Source organism: Tachyglossus aculeatus, chromosome X1 (genome assembly GCF_015852505.1).
Source record: "Tachyglossus aculeatus isolate mTacAcu1 chromosome X1, mTacAcu1.pri, whole genome shotgun sequence".
Lineage (NCBI taxonomy): Eukaryota > Metazoa > Chordata > Mammalia > Monotremata > Tachyglossidae > Tachyglossus > Tachyglossus aculeatus.
This window is the reverse complement of record NC_052101.1, coordinates 39,896,462-39,908,762: the sequence shown is the minus strand read 5'-3', so window position 1 is coordinate 39,908,762 and position 12,301 is coordinate 39,896,462. Positions and strand designations below refer to the sequence as shown.

Below are 12,301 nucleotides of genomic sequence, written 5' to 3'. Positions count from 1 at the left end.
ATATTTATCATTCATTCATTCATTCAATTGTATTTATTGAGCGCTTACCGTGTGCAGAGCACTGTGCTAAGTTCTCAGGAGCATAGAACATGATAATATGACAGACACACTCCTTGCCCACAACGAGTCTACAGTCTAGCATCCCTCCAGCTACCTGTGCATCGGTTTGAGACCAGGCCCGAACATTGGGAAAGCTCAGCACATATTCGTTCGTTCATTCAATCGTATTTATTGAGCGCTTACTGTGTGCAGAGCACTTGGGAGAGTACGCTATAATAATAAACAGGCACGTTCCCTGCCCACAAGAAGCTAGTGCCAGAGGGTAGCAGGCCAAGAGGTGATTATTGACCACCTAGCTAGGTGCCACACGTCTTCCACCCCAACTTCTGGATCTGCCCTTGCCATGCCCAGGTTCATAGCGCTGGAACTCGTAAGCGTTCAATAAATACGATTGATGATGATGATGATGGAACTGGCATTCTGTCAGTCAGTCAGCCAATCGTATGTACTGAGCGATTATTTTTATTATTATTATTATTACTTTTAGACTGTGAGCCCAATGTTGGGTAGGGACTGTCTCTATATGTTGCCAATTGTACTTCCCAAGCGCTTAGTACAGTGTTCTTCACATAGTAAGCGCTCAATAAATATGATTGATTGATTACTATGTCCACAATGAGCTTCCAGTCTAGAGGGGGAGACAAAAAGTGGCTCAGTGGAAAGAGCCGGGCTTTGGAGTCAGAGATCATCGGTTCAAATCCTGGCTCCGCCACTTGTCAGCTGTGTGACTTGGGGCAAGTCACTTCACTTCTCTGGGCCTCAGTTACCTCATCTGGAAAATGGGGATTAAGACTGTGAGCCCCCCGTGGGACAACCTGATCACCTTGTAAACTCCCCAGCGCTTAGAACAGTGATTTGCACGTAGAAAGCGCTTAATAAATGCCATCATTATTATTACTGTTGTTACTGGATTTGGGCAGAGATTGCCTTGCTCCTTCCTGGTTGGTATTTTGGCGAAGCAGCGTGGCTCAGTGGAAAGAGCCCGGGCTTTGGAGTCAGAGATCATCGCTTCAAATCCTGGCTCTGCCACTTGTCAGCTGTGTGACTTTGGGCAAGTCACTTCACTTCTCTGGGCCTCAGTTACCTCATCTGGAAAATGGGGATTAAGACTGTGAGCCCCACGTGGGCCCCAGCGCTTAGAACAGTGATTTGCACATAGAAAGTGCTTAATAAAATGCCATTACTAATACTTGCAACTAAGCCATGTCAGGTTGTACACAGTCCCTGAACCACATGGGGTTTATACTCTTAATCCCCATTTTACAGATGAGGTAACAGGCCCAGAGAAGTTAAGTGACTTGCCTAAGGTCACACAGCAGATATGTGCAGAGTTAGGATTGGAACCCAGGTCCGTCTGACTCCCACGAGGCACGGGTGAATGATATAGCAGCCCTCAGGACAAAAAAGCAGCTTTCCCATGAGCTTGAATCCAGAAGTGCCAGTCCGAATCTCTCAGGGCTGATGATGCCTCCTGGGCACCGGTAATGGGATCATCATGGGAGCAGAATCAATCAGGTTATTTATTGAGCGGCTACTTGGTATGGAGCACTGGTCTAAAAGCTTGGAAGAGTCCTGCAGCAGAAAAGCACACATTCCCTGCGACCGAGATCTCCCAATCGTAAAGGGGAGACCAACAGACAAAAATAGTTTCCAATAGTGTATAAACAGAAATAGCTCGTGGATATCGAGAACCTGCAGATAGGCTTCCTGCCACTTCCCCCTGGTTTACCTAATAATAATAAGTGTGGTATTTGTTAAGTGCTTACTGTACTAAGCTCTGCGGTGGATACAAGCACCAACTAGACTGTGAGACCGCTGTTGGGTCTCTATATGTTGCCAACTTGTACTTCCCAAGCGCTTCGTACAGTGCTCTGCACACAGTAAGCGCTCAATAAATACGATTGAATGAATGAATGAGTACAAGTGAATCGGGTTGGACGCCGTCCCTGTCCTGCATGGGGCTCACAGTTTTAGTAACTGAGGCACAGGGAAGTGAAGTGACTTGTCTAAGGTCACACATGAGACAAGTGGGCAAGCTAGGATTAGAAACTTGTGCCCTTTCCACTAGGCCACGCTGCTTACTCTACAGTTTGTGCCTGTCTCACATTTCTCATCTCTCTGGGGGGTGTCTGGTAGCGCAAAGGTGGAGGCTACAGTCGGCCCTAAAGTCTGGCCTTGGAGCCTCTGGGAAAGCCAACTGTAGCCATCCTCCTCCTTTTCAGCCAGGAAGAGCCAGCCTCATTTCCCTTTCCATCCCTTCTCCAGTGTCTTCCATTTGCTCTTGAAATCAAGCGCTCAGTACAGAGCTCTGCCCACCGTAAATAAATGCTCGATAAATATGACTAGGGACTGTCTCTATATGTTGCAAACTTGTACTTCCCAAGCGCTTAGTACAGTGCTCTGCACACAGTAAGCACTCAATAAATACAATTGATTTATTGATTGATGACCTCCTGCTTGCCAAATCCAACGGCTCATATTCTGTCCTAATCCTCCTCGACCTCTCAGCCGCCTTTGACACTGTGGACCACCCCCTTCTCCTCAACACGTTATCTGACCTTGGCTTCACAGACTCCGTCCTCTCCTGGTTCTCCTCTTATCTCTCCGGTCGTTCTTTCTCAGTCTCTTTTGCAGGCTCCTCCTCCCCCTCCCATCCTCTTACTGTGGGGGTTCCCCAAGGTTCAGTGCTTGGTCCCCTTCTGTTCTCAATCTACACTCACTCCCTTGGTGACCTCATTCGCTCCCACGGCTTCAACTATCATCTCTACGCTGATGACACCCAGATCTACATCTCTGCCCCTGCTCTCTCCCCCTCCCTCCAGGCTCGCATCTCCTCCTGCCTTCAGGACATCTCCATCTGGATGTCCGCCCGCCACCTAAAGCTCAACATGTCGAAGACTGAGCTCCTTGTCTTCCCTCCCAAACCTTGTCCTCTCCCTGACTTTCCCATCTCTGTTGACGGCACTACCATCCTTCCCGTCTCACAAGCCCGCAACCTTGGTGTCATCCTCGACTCCGCTCTCTCATTCACCCCTCACATCCAAGCCGTCACCAAAACCTGCCGGTCTCAGCTCCGCAACATTGCCAAGATCCGCCCTTTCCTCTCCATCCAAACTGCTACCCTGCTCATTCAAGCTCTCATCCTATCCCGTCTGGACTACTGCACCAGCCTTCTCTCTGATCTCCCATCCTCGTGTCTCTCTCTACTTCAATCTATACTTCATGCTGCTGCCCGGATTATCTTTGTCCAGAAACGCTCTGGGCATATTACTCCCCTCCTCAAAAATCTCCAGTGGCTACCAATCAATCTGCGCATCAGGCAGAAACTCCTCACCCTGGGCTTCAAGGCTCTCCATCACCTCGCCCCCGCTAACCTCACCTCCCTTCTCTCCTTCTACTGCCCAGCCCACAACCTCCGCTCCTCCACCGCTAATCTCCTCACTGTACCTCGTTCTCGCCTGTCCCGCCGTCGACCCCCGTCCCACGTCATCCCCCGGGCCTGGAATGCCCTCCCTCTGCCCCTACGCCAAGCTAGCTCTCTTCCTCCCTTCAAGGCCCTGCTGAGAGCTCACCTCCTCCAGGAGGCCTTCCCAGACTGAGCCCCATCTTTCCTCTCCCCCTCGTCCCCCTCTCCATCCCCCCATCTTACCTCCTTCCCTTCCCCACAGCACCTGTATATATGTATATATGGTTGTACATATTTATTACTCTATTTATTTATTCATTTATTTATTTTACTTGTACATTTCTATCCTATTTATTTTATTTTGTTGGTATGTTTGGTTCTGTTCTCTGTCTCCCCCTTTTAGACTGTGAGCCCACTGTTGGGTAGGAACTGTCTCTATGTGTTGCCAATTTGTACTTCCCAAGCGCTTAGTACAGTGCTCTGCACACAGTAAGTGCTCAATAAATACGATTGATTGATTGATTGATTGAACGAATCGAGATCTCTTTGAAATGAATAAGACTCCTTTGGGGGCAGTCGGGTAGGGCGTCCAGAGTGAGACCCCAGTCGGAGGTGGAATGGGAGGGAGGGAGAATAGAAGGAAGGGAAGAAATGAAGAAAAGGTCCAAGTTCATCCCCCCTTCTCTGGGGGAGAATCAGGGACCTGAGAAATGAAGAAAAGGGACAAGTTCATGCCCCCTTCTCCACGGGGAGAATCGGGGACCCTCCCCGGGTCAGCCTAAAGCCTAAAAGAGAAATCACTTAAAGGCAAGGCCGCAGTCTCCCGTGTGGGCAAGTGACTCCTCAAGAGGTCGGATCCCTGGGCCACGAGCACCAGGCCCAGCGCAGTGGGTAAACTGAGAGCATCCTGACGGTGGTCCCCAGGACTCCGACCAGGGAGGTGGATCAACACCCCCCGATGCCTGTCGAGGATTTGGGGTTTTTTCATCATCAACAGGAGCCAGTAAATGAGCCTGGCTCTCCCAACCGCCACCCTCTTTGCCCCACACCCCTCACTGCCGGGAACAGGGGGTGTAACGGCTATCTCAGCAGAGTGAACACATGCTCTTCAGCTTTTCCCCATGTTAGGAAATAGGTCCTCTCTCATTACTGGGAGCGCACACATTGGTAGGTCAGCGAGCTAAGAGAGTGCCTTGTGCAGAACAGCTGGGGCTCGGAGCCAGCAATCTCATTAAAGTGAGCTGCGGCTATTTCCAGCCTGTAACAGAGCTCTGCTGCATGATTCCATGCAGTGAAAGCAGGTCACGACAAACACTGTGTCTTGTGCGTAGCCTCGAAATTGAAATGAGAACTTGCTCCTTCCTTTCACGCCCTAGGTTGATCAGGCCCAACTTCTGAATGAAATTAGTTCATTGATTAAAAAACCATTCATTTGGTAAAACTCATCGAAGTTTAAGGTTTGATTGAGGCTCACAAAATTTTTTTTTTATAAATACAGTATTTGCAGATTAGTCTCCTAAAGGAATGGACTACCTCCTATCATCATCAGTGCATCCAATTCTAAAGGAGCAAGATGCATTTCCTTTTATTAATAATAATAATGACAGTTGTTGTTATTGCAATGGTATATGTTAAGCACTTACTATGTACCAGGCACTCTACTAAGTGCTGGGGTGGATACAAGCAAATCGGGTTGGACGCAATCCCTGTCCCACGTGGGGCTCACAGCCTCAATCCCCATTTTACAAATTAGGTAACAGGCACAGAGAAGTGAAGTGACTTTCTCAAGGTCACACAGCAGACAAGAGATGGTGTGGGGATTAGAACCCGTGACCCTCTGACTCCCAAGCTCCTGCTCTATCCACTATGCCAGGCTGCTTCCCTGCCTGTTTATGGTGGAATGCAACGTAATCTTTTCGGCTGGACAGGTTTGGGGATTACACATCCACTGGTACAGGCAACGGTACTTACTTGAGCTTAGCTAATGAGTCAGAGAAGAGACAAGATCAGAGGGAAAAGAGAAAAGGGCAGGGGAAGAAAGGAGAGGAGAGAAGAGGAGATGGGGGAGAGGAGGAGAGAAGAGAGAAGAAGAGGGAAAGGAAGGAAAAATGAGAGAGAGGGAGAGGAGAGATGAAAGAAGGGGAGGGAAAGAATGGGGGGAGAGGAGAAGACTCTCACCCCTTCTGGATTGTAATCTTATTGTGGGGAGGGAATGTGTCTGTTATATTTATACTGTATTCTCCCAAGTGCTTAGTACAGTGCTCTGCACACAGTAAGTGCTCAATAGATATGATTGACTGGATAGGAGAGGACAGGACAGGAGGGGAGAGGTGAGGTGGCTCACCGGGCTGAATTCATTCATTCATTCATTCAATCGTATTTATCGAGCGCTTAAGCAGCCTTGGAAAAGCAGCGCAGACACAGTCAAAGAGTACGGACAAGCCTGGGAGTCGAAGGATCTAGGTGCTAATCCCAGAACCATCACATACCTACTCTGTGACCTTGACCAAGTCACTTAACTTCTCTATGCCTCAGTTCCCTCATCTGAAAATGGGGATTAAATACCTGTTTTCCCTCCGACTTAGACTGTGAGTCCCATGTGGAACCCGATTATCTTATAACTACCCCGGTGCTTAGCACAGTGCTTGGCCCACAGAAAGCACTTTACAAAAAATCATAATTATTATTATTATTGTTATCCTCCCTGATTTTTAAAAATCTCAGAACATTCCTTAGGCGGGAAAGGTGATTCTGGAAAAGCCAGAATCAGAATAGTGGTCAGGGTCAGATAGAGGAGGGTTTGTAGCCAAGAAAATCCTACTGGGATTAATTCCCAAATATTGACACTCCCCAATAGTACAGGCATAGATAGGATGTTCGGGCATTTCACAAATGCTAATGAACATCTTATGTATTCTCATAAGAATAATTCTGATATTCGCCAAGTGCTTACTGTGTGCAAAGCGCTATTCTAAGCGCTGAGGTAGAACAGATTAGACACAGTCCTTGTCCCATATGGGTCTCAGAGTCTATGAGGAAAGGATAACATGTATTTTATCCCTAGTTTACATCTGCAATGTGGCCTGGTGGATAGGGCATGTGATAACTGAGGCGCAGAGAAGTAAAATGACTCGCTCAAGGTCACACAATAATCAAGTGGCAGAGCTGTGATTAGAACCCAGGCCCTCTGTCTCCCAGGCCTGTTCTCTAACCATTAGGTCACGCTGGTTCTAGCTATCCTGTGATTCTGTAGCCACAGCATCAACCAGGTTACTTTCAGAGACTGGTTGGGATGTTCTGGTCTAGCCAGGACCTGCTTATGCAATTCATCAGGTTACACGTAACCTGAGAAATCCTGGAATCAGTCACCAAGGCGATGAATGCCTTGTTCGCTGTGCCCTGTGAGAACTCTTATAATGAGACCTCAAGTTTTATACGGACAGTACTTGGGCTTCTACCCCGCTGATTCCAGAAAACTGTGTTTTGGGAAAATGTTGGTACCTCAGAACTAATTTTATCTTAGGAACGATATTTTAAACGGGGGGATTTTTTCCTGAACCAAAATGGGACAGCCGATTTGTACCCAAATTACCCAGAAATATGTTCTCAACCATTTAGATGAGTAATAGTGCTCCATTAATATATTGATATAGAGTCAGTGAGGATCCACAATAGAGCAGCCAATTTTTACCTTCATTTGAAGTAAAATGGGCTTGTTCACCCTCTCCGATGACCTCACAACCTCTCCTCCCCCTAACCAATCCTACTCCATCTTCCGTGCTCTTTAAAATTTTCCCTGTTTCCTCCATCCCATTGCAGTTTTTAAAATGGTGTCCCCATTTCCCTATGGCATATGGACTCCTCTCCCCACCACTTCCTGCAACTCCAAAGCTAGAGCCATAAAAGAGGCTTCTATAGAGTCAAAACCGATGAGCGGTAAAGCGTACACAGGGTATAAATTTAGAAATGTCATACATGCTGTTCATCACAACTTGAAACATCTCTAGTCGAGCCCAGCTTGTAGAGCATTTTCGATTTCTGAAGATCTTTCTCGTTACCTCATTTTTGCCTTCATAACTGCCCTGTGAGGATGGGAAAGTCGGGTGTTATTATCCCTATTTTACAGATGAGGAAACTGAGGTACAGAGGGATTAAGGAATTTATCCAAGGTAACACAGCAGGACAGTGGCAGAGTTTAGAACCTAGGTTCTCTGATCCCATAAGAATCAATCTGAGCTCCAGAAGAATCAATCAATGGTATGTACTGAGCGCTTACTGTGTGCAGAGCACTGTTCAGAGCCCTTGGGACAGTACAACAGAGTTGACCGACACATTCCCTCCATACAAGAATCTTATAATCTAGAGGAGACTTGAAAATGATTATGAATCTCCTGGTACAATCGGCAAAATGTTCCACAACTGAAGAAGCCTGAGATTAGACACCAGCCTATACACAACCAAAGATTTCCACTGATGACACAATAATAATAATAATGGCATTTATTAAGCTCTTACTATGTGCAAAGCACTGTTCTAAGCACTGGGGAGGTTACAAGGTGATCAGGTTGTCCCACGGCGGGGCTCACAGTCTTAATCCCCATTTTACAGATGAGGGAACTGAGGCCCAGAGAAGTGAAGTGACTTGCCCAAAGTCACAGAGCTAAGTGGCGGAGCAGGGATTTGAACCCACGGCCTCTGGCTCCCAAGCCCGGGCTCTTTCCACTGAGCCACGCTGCTTCCATGTGCAAGTAAAAGTGAATGCTGTCAATGAATTTGAATTCTGCGACCTTGAGCAGTGTGCACTTCCATGGTGCCATCAAAGATAAAAGAAGCAAAAAAAGCAGATCAAGAAGCAGCCTGGCCGAGTGAGAAGCAGCATGGCCTAGTGGATAGAGCTCACACCTGAGAGTCAGAGGAACAGGGTTCTAATCCTGGCTCCGCCACTTGCCTGCTGTGCGACCTTGAGCAAGTCACTTCACTTCTCTGTACCTCTGTTGTATCACCTGTAAAATGAAGATTAAGAGTGTGAGCCCCATGTGGGAGAGGTACTGTGTCCATTCTAATTAAGCCTTTATATATCCCAGCACTTAGTACAGTGCCTGGCACATAGAACGCACTTAACAAATGCCATTAAAACCCCACACCCACAACAGCAGGCACTGAAGATTCACAGTGTGGAGACAGAAGGTCGTCAAACGTCATGTCAAACTGAACATTTATAGAACAAATAATAATAATAATAGTACTTGTTAAGTGCTTACTATGTGCCAAACACTGTTCTAAGCACTGGGGTAGATACAAGGCAATCAGGTCGTCCCACGTGGGGCTCACAGTCTTAATCCCCATTTTACAGATGAGGTCACTGAGGCACAGAGAAGTGAAGTGACTTGCCCAAAGTCACACAGCTGACCAGTGGCGGAGTCGAGCTTAGAACCCATGACCTCTGACTTCCAAGCCCGGGCTCTTTCCGCTAAGCCAGTGTCTAACCGTCTCTCTGACTAGGGTATGGCCTAGTGGAAAGAGCATAGGCTGGGAGTCAGAGGACCTGGGTTCTAATCCTGGATCCCCCAGGATTGGGTAAGTCACTTCACTTCTCTGTGCCTCAGTTTCCTCATCTAACTGGGGATTAAGACTGTGAACCCCATGTGGGTCAGGGACCGTGTCCAATCTGATTAGTTTATATCTACCCCAGTGCCTAGTAGAGTGCCGGACACAGAATAAACCCTGAACAAATACCACAAAAAAACAAAACAAAATAGATTTACCACAGACACAGCATCTAACGTCTAGAGCAGTTCCTTCAAGGCTATGCTTTATAACGAAAGAGAAGCAGCGTGGCCTAGAGGATAGAGCACGGGCCTGGAAGTGAGAAGGACCTGGGTTCTAATCCCGGCTCCTCCACTTCTTTACATTGTGACCTGGGGCAAGACACTTCTCTGTGCCTCAATTACTTCATCTATAAAATGGGGATTAAGCCTGTGAGCCCCATGTGGGACATGGATTGTGTCCAACCTGATTAGGGTTCAAATCCCGGCTCCGCTAATTGTCAGCTGTGGGACTTTGGGCAAGTCACTTCACTTCTCCGTGCCTCTGTTACCTCATCTGTAAAGTGGGAATTAAGACTGTGAGCCCCCCGTGGGACAACCTGATCGCCTTGTAACCTCCCCAGTGCTTAGAACAGTGCTTTGCATGTAGCAAGCACTTAATAAATGCCATCATTATTATTATTATTGTTATTAGATTGTATCTACCTCAGCACTTAGTACAGTGCCTGGTATGTAATAATAATAATAATAATGGCATTTATTAAGCAATTACTATGCACAAAGCACTGTTCTAAGCACTGGGGAGGTTACAAGGTGATCAGGTTGTCCCACGGGGGGCTCACAGTCTTAATCCCCGTTTTACAGATGAGGTAACTGAGGCCCAGAGAAGTGAAGTGACTGGCCCAAAGTCACACAGCTGACAATTGGCAGAGCCGGGATTTGAACCCCTGACCTCTGACTCCAAAGCCCGGGCTCTTTCCACTGAGCCGCGCTGCTTCTCTCTGTAGCAAGACCTTAATAAATACAATTAAAAAAAATAACAACAAAAAATTTACCACAGACGCAGCATCCGACTTCTAGAATAGATCCGTGATTTATATCAAATGGCAAGATAAGAGAGCAAGCAGCCAGTTCCTGGAACCCCCTCGGTTCACCGGCATTGAGAAGATGCTTGCTATAAACAGCTTCGCCGGGCGGGATGGGTGAGGGGAATGAATAATAACAGAATAATCAAGCAGCTGCTGAACAACAGAGCGAAGAACACTGGGCAGGTTGGACCATGGGGAAACAACGCCTAGCTAGGTGCGGAGCGATAAGGAACAAAAAGGCTCTTTTTAAAAAAAGGAACGTCAAGAGGATCATCATCTCAAGAGCTAAAATAGGGGCAGGCCCCACCGGCAACAAGTGCGACAGGGTGCGGGGGAAAAGCCGTTCACAGGCGGTGTGGAACAGAGTGTCAGTCCCTCATTAATCTTTTCGGCCGCACCCGCTTGTGTGGGCATAAATATCCCCACCAAGGCATCGTCTTTGAAAACAAAATGTACAGCTGTCTCTCCGTAGCCGTCCTCCGTACTCAGAGGCGCTGGCCCGGACGGTGACGTTGGACTCCGTTGCGTGTGAGACTGAAAAGGACAATGCGAGACCTCGCGGCCCCTGACCGCCCGGTAGCCGCACAAAGACCGTCCTTTGTTGGGCGGCCATGTTTGCTTGGCCGGCTCTGTTTTTGCCTTTTGTCTCTTTGATTCACGATCCTTCGGAAGCTCCTGCTCCTTTCCTGATTTCCGCGCACCCACGTGGGAGTCAGGAGGACCTGGGTTCTAATCCCAGCTCCGCCACTTGTCTGCCATGTGATCTTGGGCAAGTCACTTTTCGGGCCTTAGCTACCTCCTCCATAAAGGGGGATTAAGAATGTGAGCCCTATGTGGGACAGGGCTCGATTAGCTTGCATCTACCCCAGTGCTTAGTACAGTGCTTGGCTCATAATAAATGCGTAACAAATCTGTAAAATACCACATTTTACCTCATCTGTAAAATGGGGATTATTATTATTACTCTTTCTGCTTGGGCCTTAGCTACCTCCTCCATAAAGGGGGATTAAGAATGTGAGCCCTATGTGGGACAGGGACTGCGTCCAACCCGATTAGCTTGCATCTACCCCAGTGCTTAGTACAGTGCTTGGCGCATAATAAATGCTTAACAAATCTGTAAAATACCACATTTTACCTCATCTGTAAAACGGGGATTATTATTATTACTCTTTCTGCTTGGGCCTTAGCTACCTCCTCCATAAATGGGGATTAAGAATGTGAGCCCTATGTGGGACAGGGACTGCGTCCAACCCGATTAGCTTGCATCTACCCCAGTGCTTAGTACAGTGCTTGGCGCATAATAAATGCTTAACAAATCTGTAAAATACCACATTTTACCTCATCTGTAAAACGGGGATTATTATTATTACTCTTTCTGTGGTAGTTGTCTCCCCAGGGGGTTTTAGTTTAGGTATTGATTTTTTTGCAAGGGTATTTGTTAATCAATCAATCGTATTTATTGAGCGCTTACTGTGTGCAGAGCACTGTACTAAGCGCTTGGGAAGTACAAGTTGGCAACATATAGAGACGGTCCCTACCCAACGGTGGGCTCACAGTCTAGAGGAACGCTTCACAAATTTGTGTGTCATCCTTGCGCAGGGGACATGCTAATCTTCTCTGTATCGTTCCAATTTTAGTGTATGTGCTGCCGAAGCGAGCGCTTACTATGTGTCAAGCACTGTTCTAAGCATACAAGTTAAATAGGTTGGACACAATCCCTGTCCCAATGTGGGGCCCACAGTCTAAAGAAGAGGGAGAACATGTATTGAGAATCTTTTTAAAAAAAATGGTATTTGTTAAGTGCTTAAGCAGGCACTGGACTCAGCTCTGGGGTAGATACAAGCTAATTGGGTTGGGCAGAGTCCCTGTCCCACATGGGACTCACAGTCTTAATCCCCATTTTACAGGTGAGGTAACTGAGACCCAGAGAAGTGAAGTGACTTGTCCAAGGTCTCACAGCAGGCAATTGACCGAGCTGGAATTAGAACCTAGGTCCTCTGATTCCCAGGCCCATTTGCTTTCTACTAGGTCACACTGCTCTTCAGCCAGAATGTCATATTGTTGGAGACTCGTTTGACTATAGTGATATATGGATATGATATGATATGATAGTCGTTTGACTATAGTGATATATGGATATGATATATCCATAAATATTTCCTTTGGCTTCCTCGCTTTTGGTTTCCCATTTTCAGCTGTCA

General features: G+C 47.2%; 1 non-coding gene across 1 annotated transcript; it reads right to left on the bottom strand.

Moving 5' to 3' along the window:
- Nucleotides 1–11,654: 11,654 nt before the first annotated feature.
- LOC119920497 lies at nt 11,655–11,761 on the bottom strand. The gene has a single exon (XR_005448239.1). It is a non-coding gene; the product is annotated as a U6 spliceosomal RNA (small nuclear RNA).
- Between the last annotated feature and the right edge of the window lie 540 nt (nt 11,762–12,301).